The sequence below is a fragment of the Artibeus jamaicensis genome, unplaced genomic scaffold (genome assembly GCF_021234435.1).
Source record: "Artibeus jamaicensis isolate MK-2021 breed Jamaican fruit bat unplaced genomic scaffold, CSHL_Jam_final contig_519, whole genome shotgun sequence".
NCBI classification, from domain to species: domain Eukaryota; kingdom Metazoa; phylum Chordata; class Mammalia; order Chiroptera; family Phyllostomidae; genus Artibeus; species Artibeus jamaicensis.
This window is the reverse complement of record NW_026521871.1, coordinates 1,066,563-1,083,364: the sequence shown is the minus strand read 5'-3', so window position 1 is coordinate 1,083,364 and position 16,802 is coordinate 1,066,563.

The window sequence follows — 16,802 nt, the reverse complement described above, 5'->3', positions numbered from 1 at the left end:
GGTAATTGCTGAAGATTGGAGGGTGGGAGGAGGGTGAGGTCAAGCTGTTTACAGGCTGTCTTATGCTGGCTGGTAGGAAGCTGGGCAACTCTATCCCTTAGGGTTTCAGAGACTGCTTCTCTTTCCTTGTCCTTTGACCCAAGAGTACAATTGCTCCTTTCTATTTCCAGCCACAGAGTGTTTCGATGTACAGCTAGCTCTGCTGTAAGTAATATATGTGTTCCTCAAAAACATCATGCTGTGCAAAATTGTGCAAGAAAAAAAGTGGGGTTTATGGGAAAATGGGTTTAGAGGGACAGACACAAACTGCATCCGTGACATTTCAAAAATATAGGAGATGAATAAAAATGGTGTTACACTTGCTGCATGACTAAAAATACATAAATACCATAAATATTGCATTTTACCTTGAGAAAGAACTTGGAGTTTGCTTGTGGAAGAGAGCTTCAGAGAGGTTGCAGTTTGTAAAATGCTGGCAGGAAACTTACTTGAAATGGCACAGAAAGTTGCCACAGCAGATTGGACGATCTGATATATAGCTCTCCTGGTGAACTAAGATAGATAGTGCATATTTGTGGGAAGGGGTACACATTTTGTGTGTTTTTACATTGTTTGGTTTAACTGAGTACAGATTTCTGTGTTAACCTAACATAAGCCAATGCAAAACTAAGCTCAAATTGTTCTTGAATACATCAATGGCATCGGAACAAATTCGCATTTTCAAAACAAGTGGTATAACACAACTGACTTACACAGTTCATTTCCCTACACCTCACTGCATTCTTCTCAACGACCACATCTGCATATGTTCTCTTTCCCGTAAAAACACCTACAGAGAGAATTAGGGCAGTCTGGGGACAAGAGCTCTGGAATATGATGAGAGGTCAGACCTGAACTCCAAACATCCTTTGAGAAATTTCTATTGGAAGCAGTTGCCAAGGAACTTTGAAGGGTAGTGATGTGTCTCAAAATGCTAGTTGTTTCACATACTATACTATCTAGCAGTCTCAGCACAGCGTGCCCCACCTCCCAGCACGTTAGGCACAACAGCTTTGTGTTAGCAGGGCTTTGGGGGTGAGTGGGGAGGAGAGTGCTATATGAGGCATGAAGATGAGCAGAAAGGACAGGGGTCACAATAGCTAAGATAAACAATTGAGACACAACCCTGTTCCTCAGAATTAACCAAAGAAAGATAACCTCTGGAAGGCAGCACACAGTGCCGTTCTGCTTAGCGTGCATGTAGTTCTGCTACGTGCCATTTCCTTGACACAGAATTGGACTCCACATACAGGAAACATGAATATGACTTTTACTTCCATATTTTCCATTCAGAAAAGCTTCTCGCAAATAGTTTCTATTTCAAAGGCACTTGTTATACAAGCAACAAAAATCTAGAAGTAAAAATATTTATTTTTCTCCCTTCAACAAGTCCTTTTATTTTCTTTGCCTGAGTCAGAACATAAATATAACCTGGTTTTTGCCCCAAAATATTACATTAGCCATAGAAGCACACCCACATGAAGGGATTATTAATATTCCAAAAAGCCTTTGCAGAATTTGATGAAAGCTGAAATGAATTTTCACAGATGGTTGTGCTGTGGTATATTGTATTTGAAAAGTATTAAACAAAGCAATACCCCATTTCTGTTTTATTCCCTGAAAGCAATTATTACATGAAAAGGTAGACAGGCAGGACACAGTTAACAAACAAAGACTGAAGAGTTGTCATCAACTTAGAAATATTCTGGAAAGTAAATGAGGGCCACTTGCCAATAACTTGACTGTAAAATACAGAAATAAAAAACCTATACTGTGAACATACACATACCTATATCCCACATCACAATTAGATGAGGCAAGAGATAAATGGCCCAACATTTATTGTTTTTACAGGAATATGACAACCTCCCAAAGAAGAGAAACAGAACATCTCTCCCCTCACATAAAAAGCAAATTACAGATGGAAAAAAATATTCACTACTCTCAGAGCAAGATTCAATTAAAAAAATATGTCTGGCTCAGACAGGGCAAATTCCAGGCACAGAGTATTTTCATAGAAGTTCATCCTAAAGGGAAGATTTGAATGCTACAAAAGCCTGTGGAACTTGCTTTTCATGGCTTGTCATATTTTCTCTGTAATACTAAACAAGGATTTCTGCCACCTTGGCTCATATTTTTCTCCTAACTGATTCTGCAAGATGTAGTTATGCTTTTAACAGTGTATTTCCTTTCAGAAAAATCACATTGTATAATAGTTGCATGGTGGATACTGAATAATAATTAATCCTGTCAAACAGCAATATTGTAATATACAGTGCTTTACCAAGGACTCTGAGTGTGTATGTGAGTGAGACAGAGAGAACACATGATTAAACAACAGGATGAAACTGGGGAAAGGAAGACAGAGGCAGCTAGTCACATCCCATGTTCCATGAAATGCTACAAAGACAGCACAATTGTTGTTACTTAAAGAGAAGGCAGCACTAAGTCTGGGATACCCATTTTCATCTTCAGAAACTTTAGGCAGGAGCTACTATCTCTGTGTTGTACAAATGTTGGAAGCCATCAAAAAGAGCCTCTAAAAGTTACATGATTTTTGAGCTAAAACTCAAAAATATTCCCCTCTGCCTTGTCACCTTTCATCCACTTTGTACAGAGTAACATTAAGGGTTTCTAGACATCAAGTTCTGGATCTTGTTACCATGCTTAGAATGGCTGTCAATGGACAGGAAAGGAGCTCCAATAGTCAGCCTTGAACTGTGGAATAAATACACTCATTTGGGTGTTATGAAGCTGTTCCATTTGTCTTATCATTCATTCTTCACTTGACATTATGACTCCTGGAAAACCAAAGAAGGCATTTCTTCAGTTTTTTACCCTTGACCTCTGAGCAGCAAGGCCTTTATTCTCTGTCCCCTCTTGCCCTTTGGAGATAATTGCCTACATTTGGGTGCCTATATTACATATGTTTCAACCTGTTCTCCAAACGCTAACTGCTTGAGATTAAAATAGTTTCTAAAAAGCATTTTCAGCCTTTCCTTGAACTCCTGCCAATCTGTGTCTCTGCATAGAAAGGAAAATGCTGAGCATTAAAAACAAAATGAGGATTAGTCAGAAGGAGATAATAAATAGCACATTACTGCAAGTCTCAGAAGCAAAGAAGGAAGAGAGAGAGAGAGACAGAGAAAGAGAAACCCAACAATTCGTTTATTTTAATGGTCTAACCATGAAGACCATTTGAGATCTTAGTGAAGGTAAGAGGAATATAGACTTGTGTCAGGAAGTAAGAAATGATTGGAGAAAAGCTTTACCATGAAAATTTTATTTATTTTATTTTACCTTTTTTATTGGTTGTAATCAGTTTGCTCAAATATTCTGTTTCTTCTTGATTCAGTTGGGGGACTTTATGATTATAGGTATTTTTTCATTTCTTTATGGTTGTTTAATTTTTGGCATATATTTGTTTTAAAAATGTCTTTTAAAGATTTTTGAAAATGTATTTAATTACTGTTCAAGTACAGTTTTCTGACTTTTACTCCCATCCCAGCCAACCCCCCAAGTGCTCCCCACCTCCCTCCCATTTCCACTTCCCTTATTTGTTATCCATGTGTCCTTTATACTAGTTCCTGTAAATCCTTCTCCTTTTTCCCCTGAAATTCCCTCCCCTCTCCCCTCTGGTCACTGTCCCCCTGTTCTCTATTTCAGTGTTTTTGTTTTCATTTTGCTTGTTTGTTTGTTTTGTTGTTTAGCTTCCTGTTGAAGGTGAGATCATATGGTATTTGTCTTTCACCACCTGGCTTATTTCACTCAGCATAATACTTTCCAGTTCCATCCATGCTGTTGCAAAGGGCAGGAGCTCCTTCTTTCTTTCTGCTGCATAGAATTCCATTGTGTATATGTACCATAATTTTCTGATCCATTCATTTACTGATGGGCACCTAGGTTGCTTCCAGCTCTTGGCTATTGTAAATTGTGCTGCTATGAACATTGGGGTGCATAGGTTCCTTGGGATTGGTGTTTTAGAGTTCTTAGGATATAATCCCAGCACCAAAATTGCTGGATCAAAAGGGCTGGGATGGGAGAAATAGACAAAAAACTGTACTTGAAAAATAACTAAATAAAATTTACCATGAAAATTATATCAGATCATCACTATTGTTTCTTTAATGTATAGTTTATTGACCATGGTATTACAGTTGTCCTATTTTTTCTCCCCTCTATCCTCCTCTGCCCTGCGCCCAACCTCCCACCAGAATCCACCCCCACTTAGTTAATGTCCATGAGCTGTACATATGAATTCTTTGGCTTCTCCCTTTCCTGTACTATTATTAATCACCCCTGTCTATTTTGTACCTACCATTTATGCTTCTTATCCCCTGTACTTTTTCCCCCATTCTCCTCCTGCCCCCTCCCTACTGATAACCCTGTATGTGATCTTCATTCCTGTGATTGTTCCTGTTCTAGTTGTTTGCTTAGTTTGTTTTTGCTTTTGTTTTTCTTTAGATTCAGTTGTTGACAGTTGTGAGTCTGTTGTCATTTTCCTGTTCACAGTTTTGATCTTTTTCTTTTTCTTAGATAAGTCCCTTTAACATTTCATGTAAAAAAAGGCTTGGTGTTGATGAACTCCTTTAACTTGACCTTATCTGAGGAGCACTTTATGTGCTCTTCCATTTTAAATGATTGCTTTGCTGGGTAGAGTAATCTTGGATGGAGGTTCTTGCCTACTATGACTTTGAATACTTCTTTTCAGCCCCTTCTTGCCTGTAAGGTTTCTTTTGAGAAGTCAGCTGAGAGACTTATGGAAACTCCTTTGTAGGTAAATCACTCCTTTTGTTGCTTTCAAAATCCTCTCCTTATCTTTAATCTTGGGTAATTTAATTACGATGTGTCTTAGAGTGTTTTTCCTTGGGTGCAATTTCTTGGGGAATCTCTGAGCTTTCTGAACTTCCTGGAGTCTATTTCCTTTGCCAAATTGGGGAAGTTTTTCTTTATTATTTTTTTCAAATAAGTTTTCAGTTTCTTGCTCATTCTCTTCTCCTTCTGGCTCCCTTATGATTAGAACCCTGGAACATTTAAAGTTGTCCTGGAGGTTCGTAAGCCTCTCCTCACTTTTTTGAATTCTTATTTCTTCATTCTGTTCTGGTTGAATGCTTATTTCTTTCTTCTGCTCCAAATCATAGATTTGAGTCCGGGTTTCCTTCCCTTCACTGTCGGTTCCCTGTATATTTTTCTTTATTTCACTTTGTGTAGCCTTCACTTCTTCCTCCATTTTGTGTCCAAACTCAGTCAATTCTGTGAGCATCCTGATTATCAGTGTTTTGAACTCTGCATCTGATAGGTTGGCTATTTCCTTGTTGTTTAGTTCTTTTTTTTGGAGTTTTGATCTGTTGTTTCATTTAGGCCATATTTCTTTGTCTCAGTGTACCTGTTACATTGTAATGGGCAGAGCCTGATGTATTTGCCAGATGGGACAATCCTCTTCCCTGCATTGTGGGGTTCAATGTGAAGGGGTTAGAGAAGAAACAATGCGGCTTACTTGCTAGGCTCTCACCACCCCTTCAGTCACTACCCCTGCTATTCATAAGCAAATTGGGCCCTTCTGGTGCTGACTTCTGGGTGGGTGGGTTTGTGTACATTTGAGGACCCTGTGGGTCTCTCCAACAAACTGTCCTATGAGGCTGGGAGTTTATCCTACTGCCACAATCCCCACAGATTTGTATAGCCACAGGTTTTGAAACTTTAATTTCCTGCACTAGAAGACTGGGTTGTGCAGTCTATCTCACTCTTCAGTTGTTCCTCCTGGCTTATCCACACATAAATGTGGGACCCCTAGGTCTGTTGCTTTGCCTCATGTCTTCTGCACCCCAGCTGCCCATCTCCGCTACTCCCACCAGTCTGGATGAATGTATGTTCTGTAACTTCTTAGTTGTTGAACTTCTAGTTTGATTTTCTGGTAGTTCTCTTTGTTTTGTTCCTAAATTTGTTCTTGTCCTTCTTTAGGTTGTGTGAGGAGGCAAACTATATCTACCTACACTTGCTTCTTGGCCAGAAGCTCTAGATCACTATTGTTTATGCAACCAGATTGAGAGTCAATTTAAGTATTCCCACAATGCATTATTTGTAATCAAATATTAAAGTCAGAAATGATGTAATAAATCATGATGAGGATGATAAGAAAGCTAGGAGTTGGACTGCATCTGCAAGATCCAGTCCTCTTAATGTTATGCTAATGAAGGGGAGGGTTGAACTCTATCCAGACCTTTCTCCTAGTTTTTGTGGGTTGGGGTAGAGAGTGGCTTGGCTGCCATTTGTGAAAGGAGAACCATAGTAGAAAATAATAACAAAAACCAACACCACAACTAATTTCAATTAAAAGAAAATCCTATAACATTGATGTACACATTTTCATCCCCATGTTACAGATTAGAAAATTAAGGGACAAAGAGAGAGGTTAAGCAACTTCCCAAAGTTTACACAGTTGATAGGTCGTAATGTAAAGTTTTAAACCAAAGCACTATAGCTCAAAGAATAGCCCCACTCAACCCTACATTCTTTTGCATGTATGAATGAACTGGGAAAGTAGTAGCCTTCATACCATGTACCACCTCAGAAATAGACATTTATCTAACCATCCATATTTTCAACAAATACATATTGAGCAACCACTATGTTAATACCAGATGTTAATACTGGAGACTAGGGATGTGGAGGGCATTGATAAATAAGCAGATAAAATCCCCGCTCTTTTGGAATTTGTAATCTGGTTGGGAGGTCGGTGGGAAAATTCATCCTGTCTACAAAGATTTGGAGGGAAGTAAAATGAAATAGGTGTGGAAGTTTAACATGCTCAGAATTGACAAGAGAGCTTATTAAAACACAGATTGCTTGACCTCAAATCCACAGTTTGTAGAGATGTGTTTAGACCCCATAATTTGCATTTCTGATAAGTTCCCAGGTGAGGCTGATATCGTTGGGGTAGGAGCTGTATTTTAAGGCCATTGTTCTAAAGAGTCATTGGTTAGGTGAGAAATGTTTATATTGTGTTGTACATATAGGTAATCCTGTGCTTAGAAAAAAGGGTCACTGACCTACATAGGTATAATCTGAGGCCTACCGGTATCTCTCACTCTGTCTTAAAACATCAATATGCTTCCTAGCATAGGTAAGACATCCAGCCACCAGCAGCAATTCACACATGGGATCCAACAGAATGATAGATAAATTAGGTAAATTTTGATACCATAGATTTGACAGGAAAATAAAATTTAAGGCCAAAGTGTGATATCTTGAGTACATTTTTAAGGAATGAGAAAGTAATAAGATATTGACACTAAAAAGTTGGGATGCTAATGACATGAAGAGAATCACTGCAGGGGAATTTTCTACCTATCAATTCAAGAAACAGTTTCACTCTTACAGATAATGATATACAATAATTCAATTGACATGTTGACTAAAATTGCCTCTAATTTCTTGGGTCTGGTTTCAATGTAGTTGAAAAAATGCCTAAGTTATTCTTATCTATAAAAGTGGAATTTTTCAGGTTCATGGATTTCTTGTCTATTGAAAAGATGAACTCTCATGGCAAGAGTAAAAGTAAGTATTTGGAAAGGTCAATATCTTTGATAAACATGTGGATGTAAAAAGCAGCATTGTCCATGATCAGAACAATTATATATATATACATATATACATACATTGATATAGGAATATTTTTTAAAAACAGTTGATAGAACAGGAGGGTTTCCAATGCAGAAAGGAATAACATGTGTTCACATTTGGCTGATCTTCCTTCCAGATCAAGCAGAATGAACTTCTAACACCAAGATGTCATTTTGTTATACTCTGCAAATAGCCAGTGCTAAAGTTATAAAAGCATATCTAGTTGGATAAATTAATATACAACCTTAAAGACAAATGCAAGTGATTTGGAAAGTCATTTAGGAGTTTGTTGTTCTGTAATATCAGCTATCTGGTTACCTGTTCTTTGTCTTGGCTCAGGTAATTAAAATCTAGCTAGTTTTGTTAGTAACCAAATTCCTAAACTGATACCCTGTAGGCCAAATCTGACCAATAGATGTGATTGTTTAACTGGAATATCATGGTTCTTGTTGCTGTGCCTTTAAATGTTGAACTAGAAATTCTCAAATGGAGACTTGCTCTCCTTTGCAAACTTACCCACAGTTCTGTAATATCTTTAGCCTGGATGGATGACACATTCAGGTTACTGGCCAATCCCCTGGAGAGATGTGAGGTTTTAACCCCTGCTATATAATGTACAAAATCTCCCTTCAATTCCACCATTACTTTCTAAGTACTTCATGTTTTTTCTTCACTAGTGAAAGGAAAGGTTTTTTTCTATAAGAATTTTAATTGTTTCTGGGTGAGTGATATAATACTATAATATATGAAACTTTGGGAGGAAATAAGTTTCACAGAAGGAATGCAGAATTACCTTGCTGTTTGATTCATAGTATGGTCCAGATTGTTGATCTGTTTTCAATAGGCTTGAATATTTTGAGCTGATTAAATGAAATAGCAACACTGGGATGTGTCTTGATTTTAGAAAAATGGGCATATCACCACCAGACATGAATTAGCCAGATAATACATTAAGTTTTAGGAGGTTCACAGAATGGGCTTAAATAAAATTTTTGAGAAGGTGAAACAAATGTGAAATGCCTCCAGGCATGTTCATTTTTATTCTGCAAGTGAATAGGAAGTACACTGCAGTAAGAACAGAATTAGTGATTCAAAAACAGCTGGAAATATTGAAACAGAAATATTTTCTGTTTTTCTAACTCTTAAAATTGGTTTAAAAAAAAAAAAAAGGAAGGTAGGGTGGAAAGTTGGCAACCAGAGGGAAATGGAATGGTGACATCGAGAATTTGTTACCAGCCCTGGCTGGGTGGCTCAGTTTGTTGGAGCTTTGCCACATAAACCAAAAGATTGTGGATTCAATTCCTTGGTCAGAAGAAGCAATGGATTGACATTTCTCAATCCCTTTCCCTCTTTCTAAAATCAATAAGCATGTCCTCCATTGATGATTAAGAAAAAAAGGGACCTATGAGCAGTCACTTGTAGTTCATTTACAAACAAACATAGCAAAGCCCATAGGAGGCAAATCTCACTAAACTGGGGTGATGGGCATTTGGAATCACCATGAAATCTGAAATGTGGACACTTTATAAGGAGGTGAATTAGTTCTGCTTTCAAGGGCAAAGACTAACAGCAAGTGACTTTCCAAGGACACCAAGGTCCAACTGGAGGCACTCAGGGGTAAAACCTTAGGTAGCTGGCACTTTCATTATAGACCAGGGGCTACTGCTCAAGTTGTATCAGTCACTGTACAACAGTTTAGTGTTGCAAAGCTAAACACATCTCCAGCTATCTTATCTATGCTATTTATGTGATCATTTTCTTCAAAGATGATAGGGAAGTTTATTTTAGCCAAACCTCTTTCCAGAGTGACAAATTTCACAGTATTGATTGTCCAAAATACTGAAGCTGTCCCATGATCTTAAAAGTTTTTACTGTTACAATAGGGAAGTGGCTGAAAATTAAAACAGGTATGTATCTGTATTTTTGTGTGTATGTGTGTTAAACCTAGTCTTTCCATCTTTTATATTGCTATAACTTTTTTGATTGAATAGACTGAATTCCAGGAGGCAAATTTGGCTTCCAGCTGTTCATTTTGTAGGTTTTCTCCTTGAGTATATTGAGCAGCTATGGGCATTGTGACCAGGGCCTCTCTTCACTAATGAACATGCTGGTGACTTTTGAGCTAATAGAGATTTCATCTGGAGGCTCAGTTTGATTGGTGTATGCATCCCTATACCTATTGCAGACAGAAGAACTGTATTCATGTCAAACCTATGTCAGTATAAGCTCTTAAACCTAAAAAATGGTCTTAATAGAATTTCCAAGTCCTAAGTGCTTGTTTAATTCCATATCCAGTGAGTATGAAACAAAAGACTAATTCAGGATGGTTGCAAATGTCTTTGTGCATTTAGTTGGGGGTCAGTGTACAGATGACTTGCTCAGACATCCTGGTGAAGACTGTCTGGAACCCTCTAAGGAGGAAAGAAAAGAATTTGCCTCAAGTATCTTCTCACCCCAGGCCCTGAATGATAAGCTTTATGTTTATAATATATAAAATATCCCCCTCTCAGTGAGCCTTTGCTGGCCACCTTATTTAAAATTACAACTCCTCCTCCTTAATTTCTTTCCTTAGCATTTATCACTTTGCACTATAAAATTTATACATTTTGTTTATTTTCTGTCTTCTCCTTCTAGAAGCAGCATGAGGGAGGAATTTTGCTTTTTCTTACTGGTCTATCTCTGGTGCCTAGAACTATCTGGCAGTCAATAGATACTCAACAAATCAGTGTTGAACAAGTGAGAGAATGATTGAAAATGAATACGTATGGATATAATCTCATTATCTTGTGTGCCAAAGACTCTGCTTCAGGAGGGCCAGGGCTTGAACCCTAAGCTGTTTACAAGCTAAGTAGCCTTAGTCAAGGGACAATTTCATTGAGTCTTAGCTTCTTCATCCCTGAAATGCAGACCTTGATAGTTCCTTCCCCATAAGGACATTGTAATGATAAAAGAAAAAAAAAGGTTCATTCCAAGACACCTTTTGGCATGGTCTTTGGTACACTGTAGGTGTTCCAAAATTGTTGGCTGTTAATACTACTGTTTTCTTTGTTCCTCAACTAGAAACTAATGCAGAATAATAATTCAGTGAAGATTCAGAGTTCTGCACCTACTTATTTTTTTTCCCATCTAAGAGCTCTGACATAGGGCTAGGAGAAAATTGATTGGTGAAGAAGCTGCCTTACACTTGCTCATGAGTTAGAAATTCCAGTCTTCAGTGTGGAGGAACAGAGAGGGCCTCCTAGACATAACCCAGTGAAGAACAGTATGAGGCAGCTGGCCTGCCTGCCTCACAATCGTGTGTTTTGTAACAGAGTAGGGCATTTGGGTCTCAGGCTGTCTACTCTATTACCTTCCTGAAATCTTAAATACACTTTAAAAGCAGTTATTTTGTTTCTAGATTTGTGTAAAGAGAGGCATAACTGAGGTGAAGATAATATTTCAAGGCATGTCAGGTACTAAGATGGATGATGCCCAGATAACAATGGAAACTAATGCAGGCTGGACGTTGTAAAACATAATCTTGGGTAGATTCAAGACCAGGCGTACACAGGGCTCACTCCTGCTTCAGAATCCAGAGGAAATGGAGCCACAACATGCAAACACAGGGACACAGAGTTTCAGAAGAAAGGAAGGCTAAATAATATGTCATTCAGGGTTCCCAGAAATAATGGTAATATCTTAATTGTGTTGCACTAGGGTTTTATGGGTAGAAATTCTCCAAATAATGCTACCTTCCTACTTCTTGTTTTCTGTGCTTAATTGCTTGACTAGAATTAACAGTAGAAGCTAGTTTTTTAAAAGCATTTATTTGATGTCTAAGTGCTTATTCGGTCCTTTTGACAAGCCATTAAATTAGGAACTGCTTATTAATGTACCCATTTCAAAGATTAGGGTAAGAGGTTAAGTCACTTATCTGTGGTCATAAAACTAGTAAGTAGGACAGTCAGAACTGACACCTGTATCTGTCTAAATTTAGCTCCTACACTAATCAACCCCCTGCTCTACACCACAACACCACCAACTATATTAGGTCACCTGAGATACTTTCATAGCTCCTTGTACTTTTTCTTTGTAGCATCAAACTTAATTTGTAAATAAATATAAGTATGTGATTACTTGCCCAATACCTGACTCAGTACTAAATAGCATATCTGTGTTTGTAGCACAGAGCACAGACCTAATTCATAACAGAAGCTCAGAAAAATATCTGTTAAATATGTTAACAAATACAAAGTGAACATAAATTGAAATGTCAAGTTAAGACTGAAATTCACTTAGTTTTCTAAAATGAATAAAAACACTCAAAACTCACTTATGCAGTGATTTTACCCTTTTAAGAATAAAAATCAGGGTAGAGCTGCAAGATGGTGACTGAGTAGGACAGAGCAGATTCCAGTTCCTTGTACATAAGGGAGAAAAACCTGTGGGCGCAGGAGAAGCCAGCAAGCCAGCAAGCCAGCAGTTGCCCAGCATATGTGAAAATAAGAAACCAGAAATCTCGATGGTCATGGAGGAACCAGACGGTAGGGAGACAGCAGCGGTACAGTAGAGTCTCGGGGATGGAGCAAAGAGAGGAACAGCAGGGAATCCGGGGGGTGCACAGTCCAGCGACCAGTGCTCAGCACACGGTGCCCCTTGACAAGCACCCAGCGTTCTGGACCAGTGACCCGTGCAAACCACTATTTTGGATTCGTCTGGAGGCTGCGGCCTCCCAAAACAAAGGTCAGGAGCTGAAGAGATTTCGGCTGATGCATGGTTGGGGGGCCAGTGCCTGCAAGCAGTGTATCTGGGCAATTGCTGGCCGGGCATGCTTGCGCCAGTCCCCTGAGCTGCTCCCTCCCTAGGATTTTTCAGCCAGGGCCTGCCAAGGGACCCAAATAAAGACAGGAGCAGAAGGGATTTCAGCAGGCACACAGTTCAGGGAATCAGTACACAACCTGCAGCGCACCTTGAAGAGCAAGCGCCCAGCCCTCAGATCGGCTCCCAGCTTTCAGTTAATCTCCCTCAGACTATATGGAAGCCACAGGCCTGCCGAGGGGTCCTGGGGAAAGAGCTGAGATTCTCAACCCTCTCCCTTTCTGGCCAAGCAAGGTTGGGTGCCAGGAGAGACTTGTTTGCTAGAGTTTACAGAGAGGGTGCTGAGGACTCTGTGCTTGCCAGCCCCAGAGATCTGATAGGTACAGTGTGGGATTCTGAATCCAATAGACACAACTGCCCGGTCAGCACCACACCCAACCTGGCAGCGAACCCGAGGCTGGGCAGAGGGCCTGGAGCTTCCCCACAGAACCACAGAACCGGGGCAGGTCTGTGCTCTATGCTTGATGCACTGGGAACCAGGCAACTTGGCCGGGGCAAGCACCTGCGCACACCCTGCAACACAACCCACAGCGGTAAACCCTGGGAAAAGAGCGCTGAGAGGAAGTCCTAGTTCCCCATTGTAGGGAGCTCAGCAGAGGCACCAACGGTCTGGCTCCTGAGAGAGGGCTAGCAGAAAAATCACAATAATCCACCCTCAGCCAACCTCAGCCAGAAAAACTGGTTTGGCTAGTTTGAAACCAACAAGCAGCGTTGCCTTTCTGTTGTTGTTTCTCTCTTTTCTTTTTTTTAAATTTTATTTTACTTTATTTTATTTTTTCTTTTTATTCTTTTTTTAACTTTCCTTTCTTTTCCTTTCCTTTTCTTCATCTTTTTGCTTTTTTAAAGTAATCTGTTATTTCTTTTAAATTTTATTACTGTTTTATCTTTCAATACTTTTGTCCTCTTTTTTCAGATTTTCTGTTTTATTCCTTCTTTCTTTCTTTCCAAACTTATCGCTCTTTCCTCCATTCCCCTACCTTCCTTTTTTCTTCCTTTTGTTTCTTTCCTTATCTTTTCTTTCTTTTACCCACAAGAGACACAAACAACTTGAAAATACGAAAAGGCCAGAGCTGGACCCGTAGAAGAGGACTCCCAACAGTAGAGTCAGAGAGACAAATTGCACTTCGCTGCAGGAAAGAAGCCACAAGTTGCTGCATATCTGAGTGGGTGGAAGCAGATAACGACAGGATAACCAAAAGAGACTGCACCACTGAATTTCACAGGCATTCCACCATAAAAGTTCATATCATAAACCCAGGGAGTCAAAACAGATCAATCTAAGAAGCTGAGGCTATCAAGAAGAGTCTCACAAACAATGGAAAGACAAAGAAACAATCCCCAAATGAAAGGAAAGGAGGAATCCTCAGAAAGAATGTTAGATGAAATAGAGGCAACTCAACTATCAGATATTGAATTCAAAGCACTGGTTATCAGGAAGTTCAAAGAGCTCACAATAAGCTACCAGAAACTACAGGGGACCTATAATGATCTCACCGCAAACTATATCAACATGAAAAAGGAAATAGAAAGTATTAGCAAGGGCCAAGATGAAGTGAAGAATACAATTTCTGAATTGAAGAACACAGTTGAAAGTATTAAAAATAGAGTTAATGAGACAGAAGATCGGATTAGTGAGTGGAGGATAAAGTAGAAAGCATTTTGAAGAAAGAACCAGAAAGGGAAAAGAGGCTCAGAAAGAATGAAGAGGGATTAAGAGAAATGCAAGACAATATGAAACATAAAAATATCTGAATAATAGGAATACCAGAAGAAGAAGAACAAGGGATAGAAAATGTATTTGAAAGAGTAATGAAAGAATTTTTCCCCCTAATTTGATGAGAGAAAAAGTCTCACAAATCCAGGAATCACAGAGAGTCCCAATCAAGAGGAACCCAAGGAGGCCCACTTCAAGACACATTAACATCAAAATGGCAAAATTCCAAGACAAAGAGAGAATCTTAAAGGCAGCAAGGGAGAAAAAAGAAATAACATACAAGGGAGCCCCAATAAGGTTAGCTACTGACTTCTCAATGGAAACACTCCAAGCAAGAAGAGAATGGCAAGAAATATTCCAAGTAATGAGAACCAGAGGCCTACAACCAAGGCTACTTTACCCAGCAAGGCTCTCAATCAAGATAGAAGGCCAAATAAAGAGCTTCCAAGACAAAAGAAGTCTAAAAGAATACGCGTCCACTAAACCAGTTCTACAAGAAATACTAAAAGGACTGCTTTAAGGGAAGGAAGGAAAAGAGGGAGACACAGAGGAACACAGGTACAAAAATGGCAATGAATAAGTACCTATCAATAATAACCTTAAATGTAAATGGATTAAATGCTCCAATCAAAAGACACAGAATAGCTGCATGGATAAGAAAGCATGACCCACACATATGCTGCCTACAAGAGACCCACCTCAGGATAAAAGACCATCACAAACTAAAAGTGAAAGGCTGGAAACAAATTTTCCAAGCAAATGGACAGGAAAAAAAAGCTGGGGTAGCAATTCTCATATCGGACAAAATAGACTTCAAAAACAGGGCCATAAAGAGAGACCCAGAAGGTCACTTCATAATACTCAAGGGAAGAATCCACCAAGAAGATATTAACATCGTAAATATATATGCACCCAACATAGGAGCAGCCAAATATATCAAGAAAATCTTAGAGGAATTCAAGAAAGATATTGAAAGCAATGCAATTATAGTAGGGGATTTTAACACCCCACTATCAAAAATGGACAGATCTTCCAAACAAAATATCAACAAAGATATTGCGGCATTAAACAACACCCTTGATGAAATGGACTTAACTGATATACATAGAGCCCTTCATCCCACAGAAGCTAAATACACATTCTTTTCAAATGTACATGGAACATTTCCAAAGATAGACCACATGATAGGGCACAAAACAAGCCTCAACAAATTCAAGAAAATTGAAATCATACCAAGCATCTTCTCTGACCACAAGGGACTGAAATTGGAAACCAACCCCAAAGGAAAAAACCCAAAGCACCCAAAATCATGGAGACTGAATGGTATGCTATTAAACAACGAATGGGTCAAGAATGAAATTAGGGAAAAAATCAAAACGTTTCTGGAAACAAATGAAAACGATCTCACAACAACCCAAAACATATGGGACGCAGTGAAGGCAGTCCTGAGAGGGAAGTTTATAGCAATACAGGCCTACCTAAAGAAGATAGAAACATTTCAAACAAACAACCTTACCTTACATCTGCAAGAACTTGAGGAACAACAACAAAAACAGCCCAGAGCAAGTTGAAGGAAGGAAATAACCAAGATCAGAGCAGAACTAAATGACATAGAGACTAAAAGCACAATTCTAAGGACCAATGAATCCAGAAGTTGGTTCTTTGAAAAGATAAACAAAATAGACAAGCCTTAAAGTAGGCTCATCAAGAAAAGAAGAGAGAGGACTCAAATAAACACAATCAGAAATGAAAGAGGAGAGATTGCAACTGATACCACAGAAATAGAAGGGACTGTAAGAAATTACTATGAAGAACTGTATGCCAAGAAATTTGAAAACCTAGGGGAAATAGACACATTTCTAGAAAAATATAATCTTCTAAAACTTAATGAAAAAGAAACAGAAAATCTGAACACACCAATAACAGCAAAAGAAATTGAAGCAGTAATCAAAAAGTTCCCATCACACAAAAGCCCTGGACCAGATGGTTTCACAGGAGAATTCTACAAAGCATTTAAGGAAGAGCTAACCCCTGTACTTCACAGACTATTCCAAAAAATCCAGAAGGATGGAAAACTCCCAAATTCTTTTTATGAAGCCAGCATCATCCTAATTCCAAAACCAGATAGAGACACAACAAAGAAAGAAAACTTCAGGCCAATATCACTGAAGAACATAGATGCTAAAATCCTCAAAAAATATTGTCAAATTGAATCCAACAATACATTAAAAAGATCATACACCATGACCAAGTGGGATTCATCCCAGGGATGCAAGGATGGTTCAACATTCACAAATCAGGAAGTGTAATACATCACATAAACAAAAGCAAAGACAAAAACCACATGATCATATCAATAGACGTGGAAAAAGCTTTTGATAAGGTACAACACCCATTTATGATAAAAACATTCAGCAAAGTGGGAATAGAAGGAGTATTCCTCAATATAATAAAGGCCATTTATGAGAGACCTACAGCCAACATCATACTCAATGGGCAAAAACTAAAAGCTTTTTCACTAAGATCAGGAAGAAGACAAGGTTGTCCACTTTCACCACTTCTATTCAAT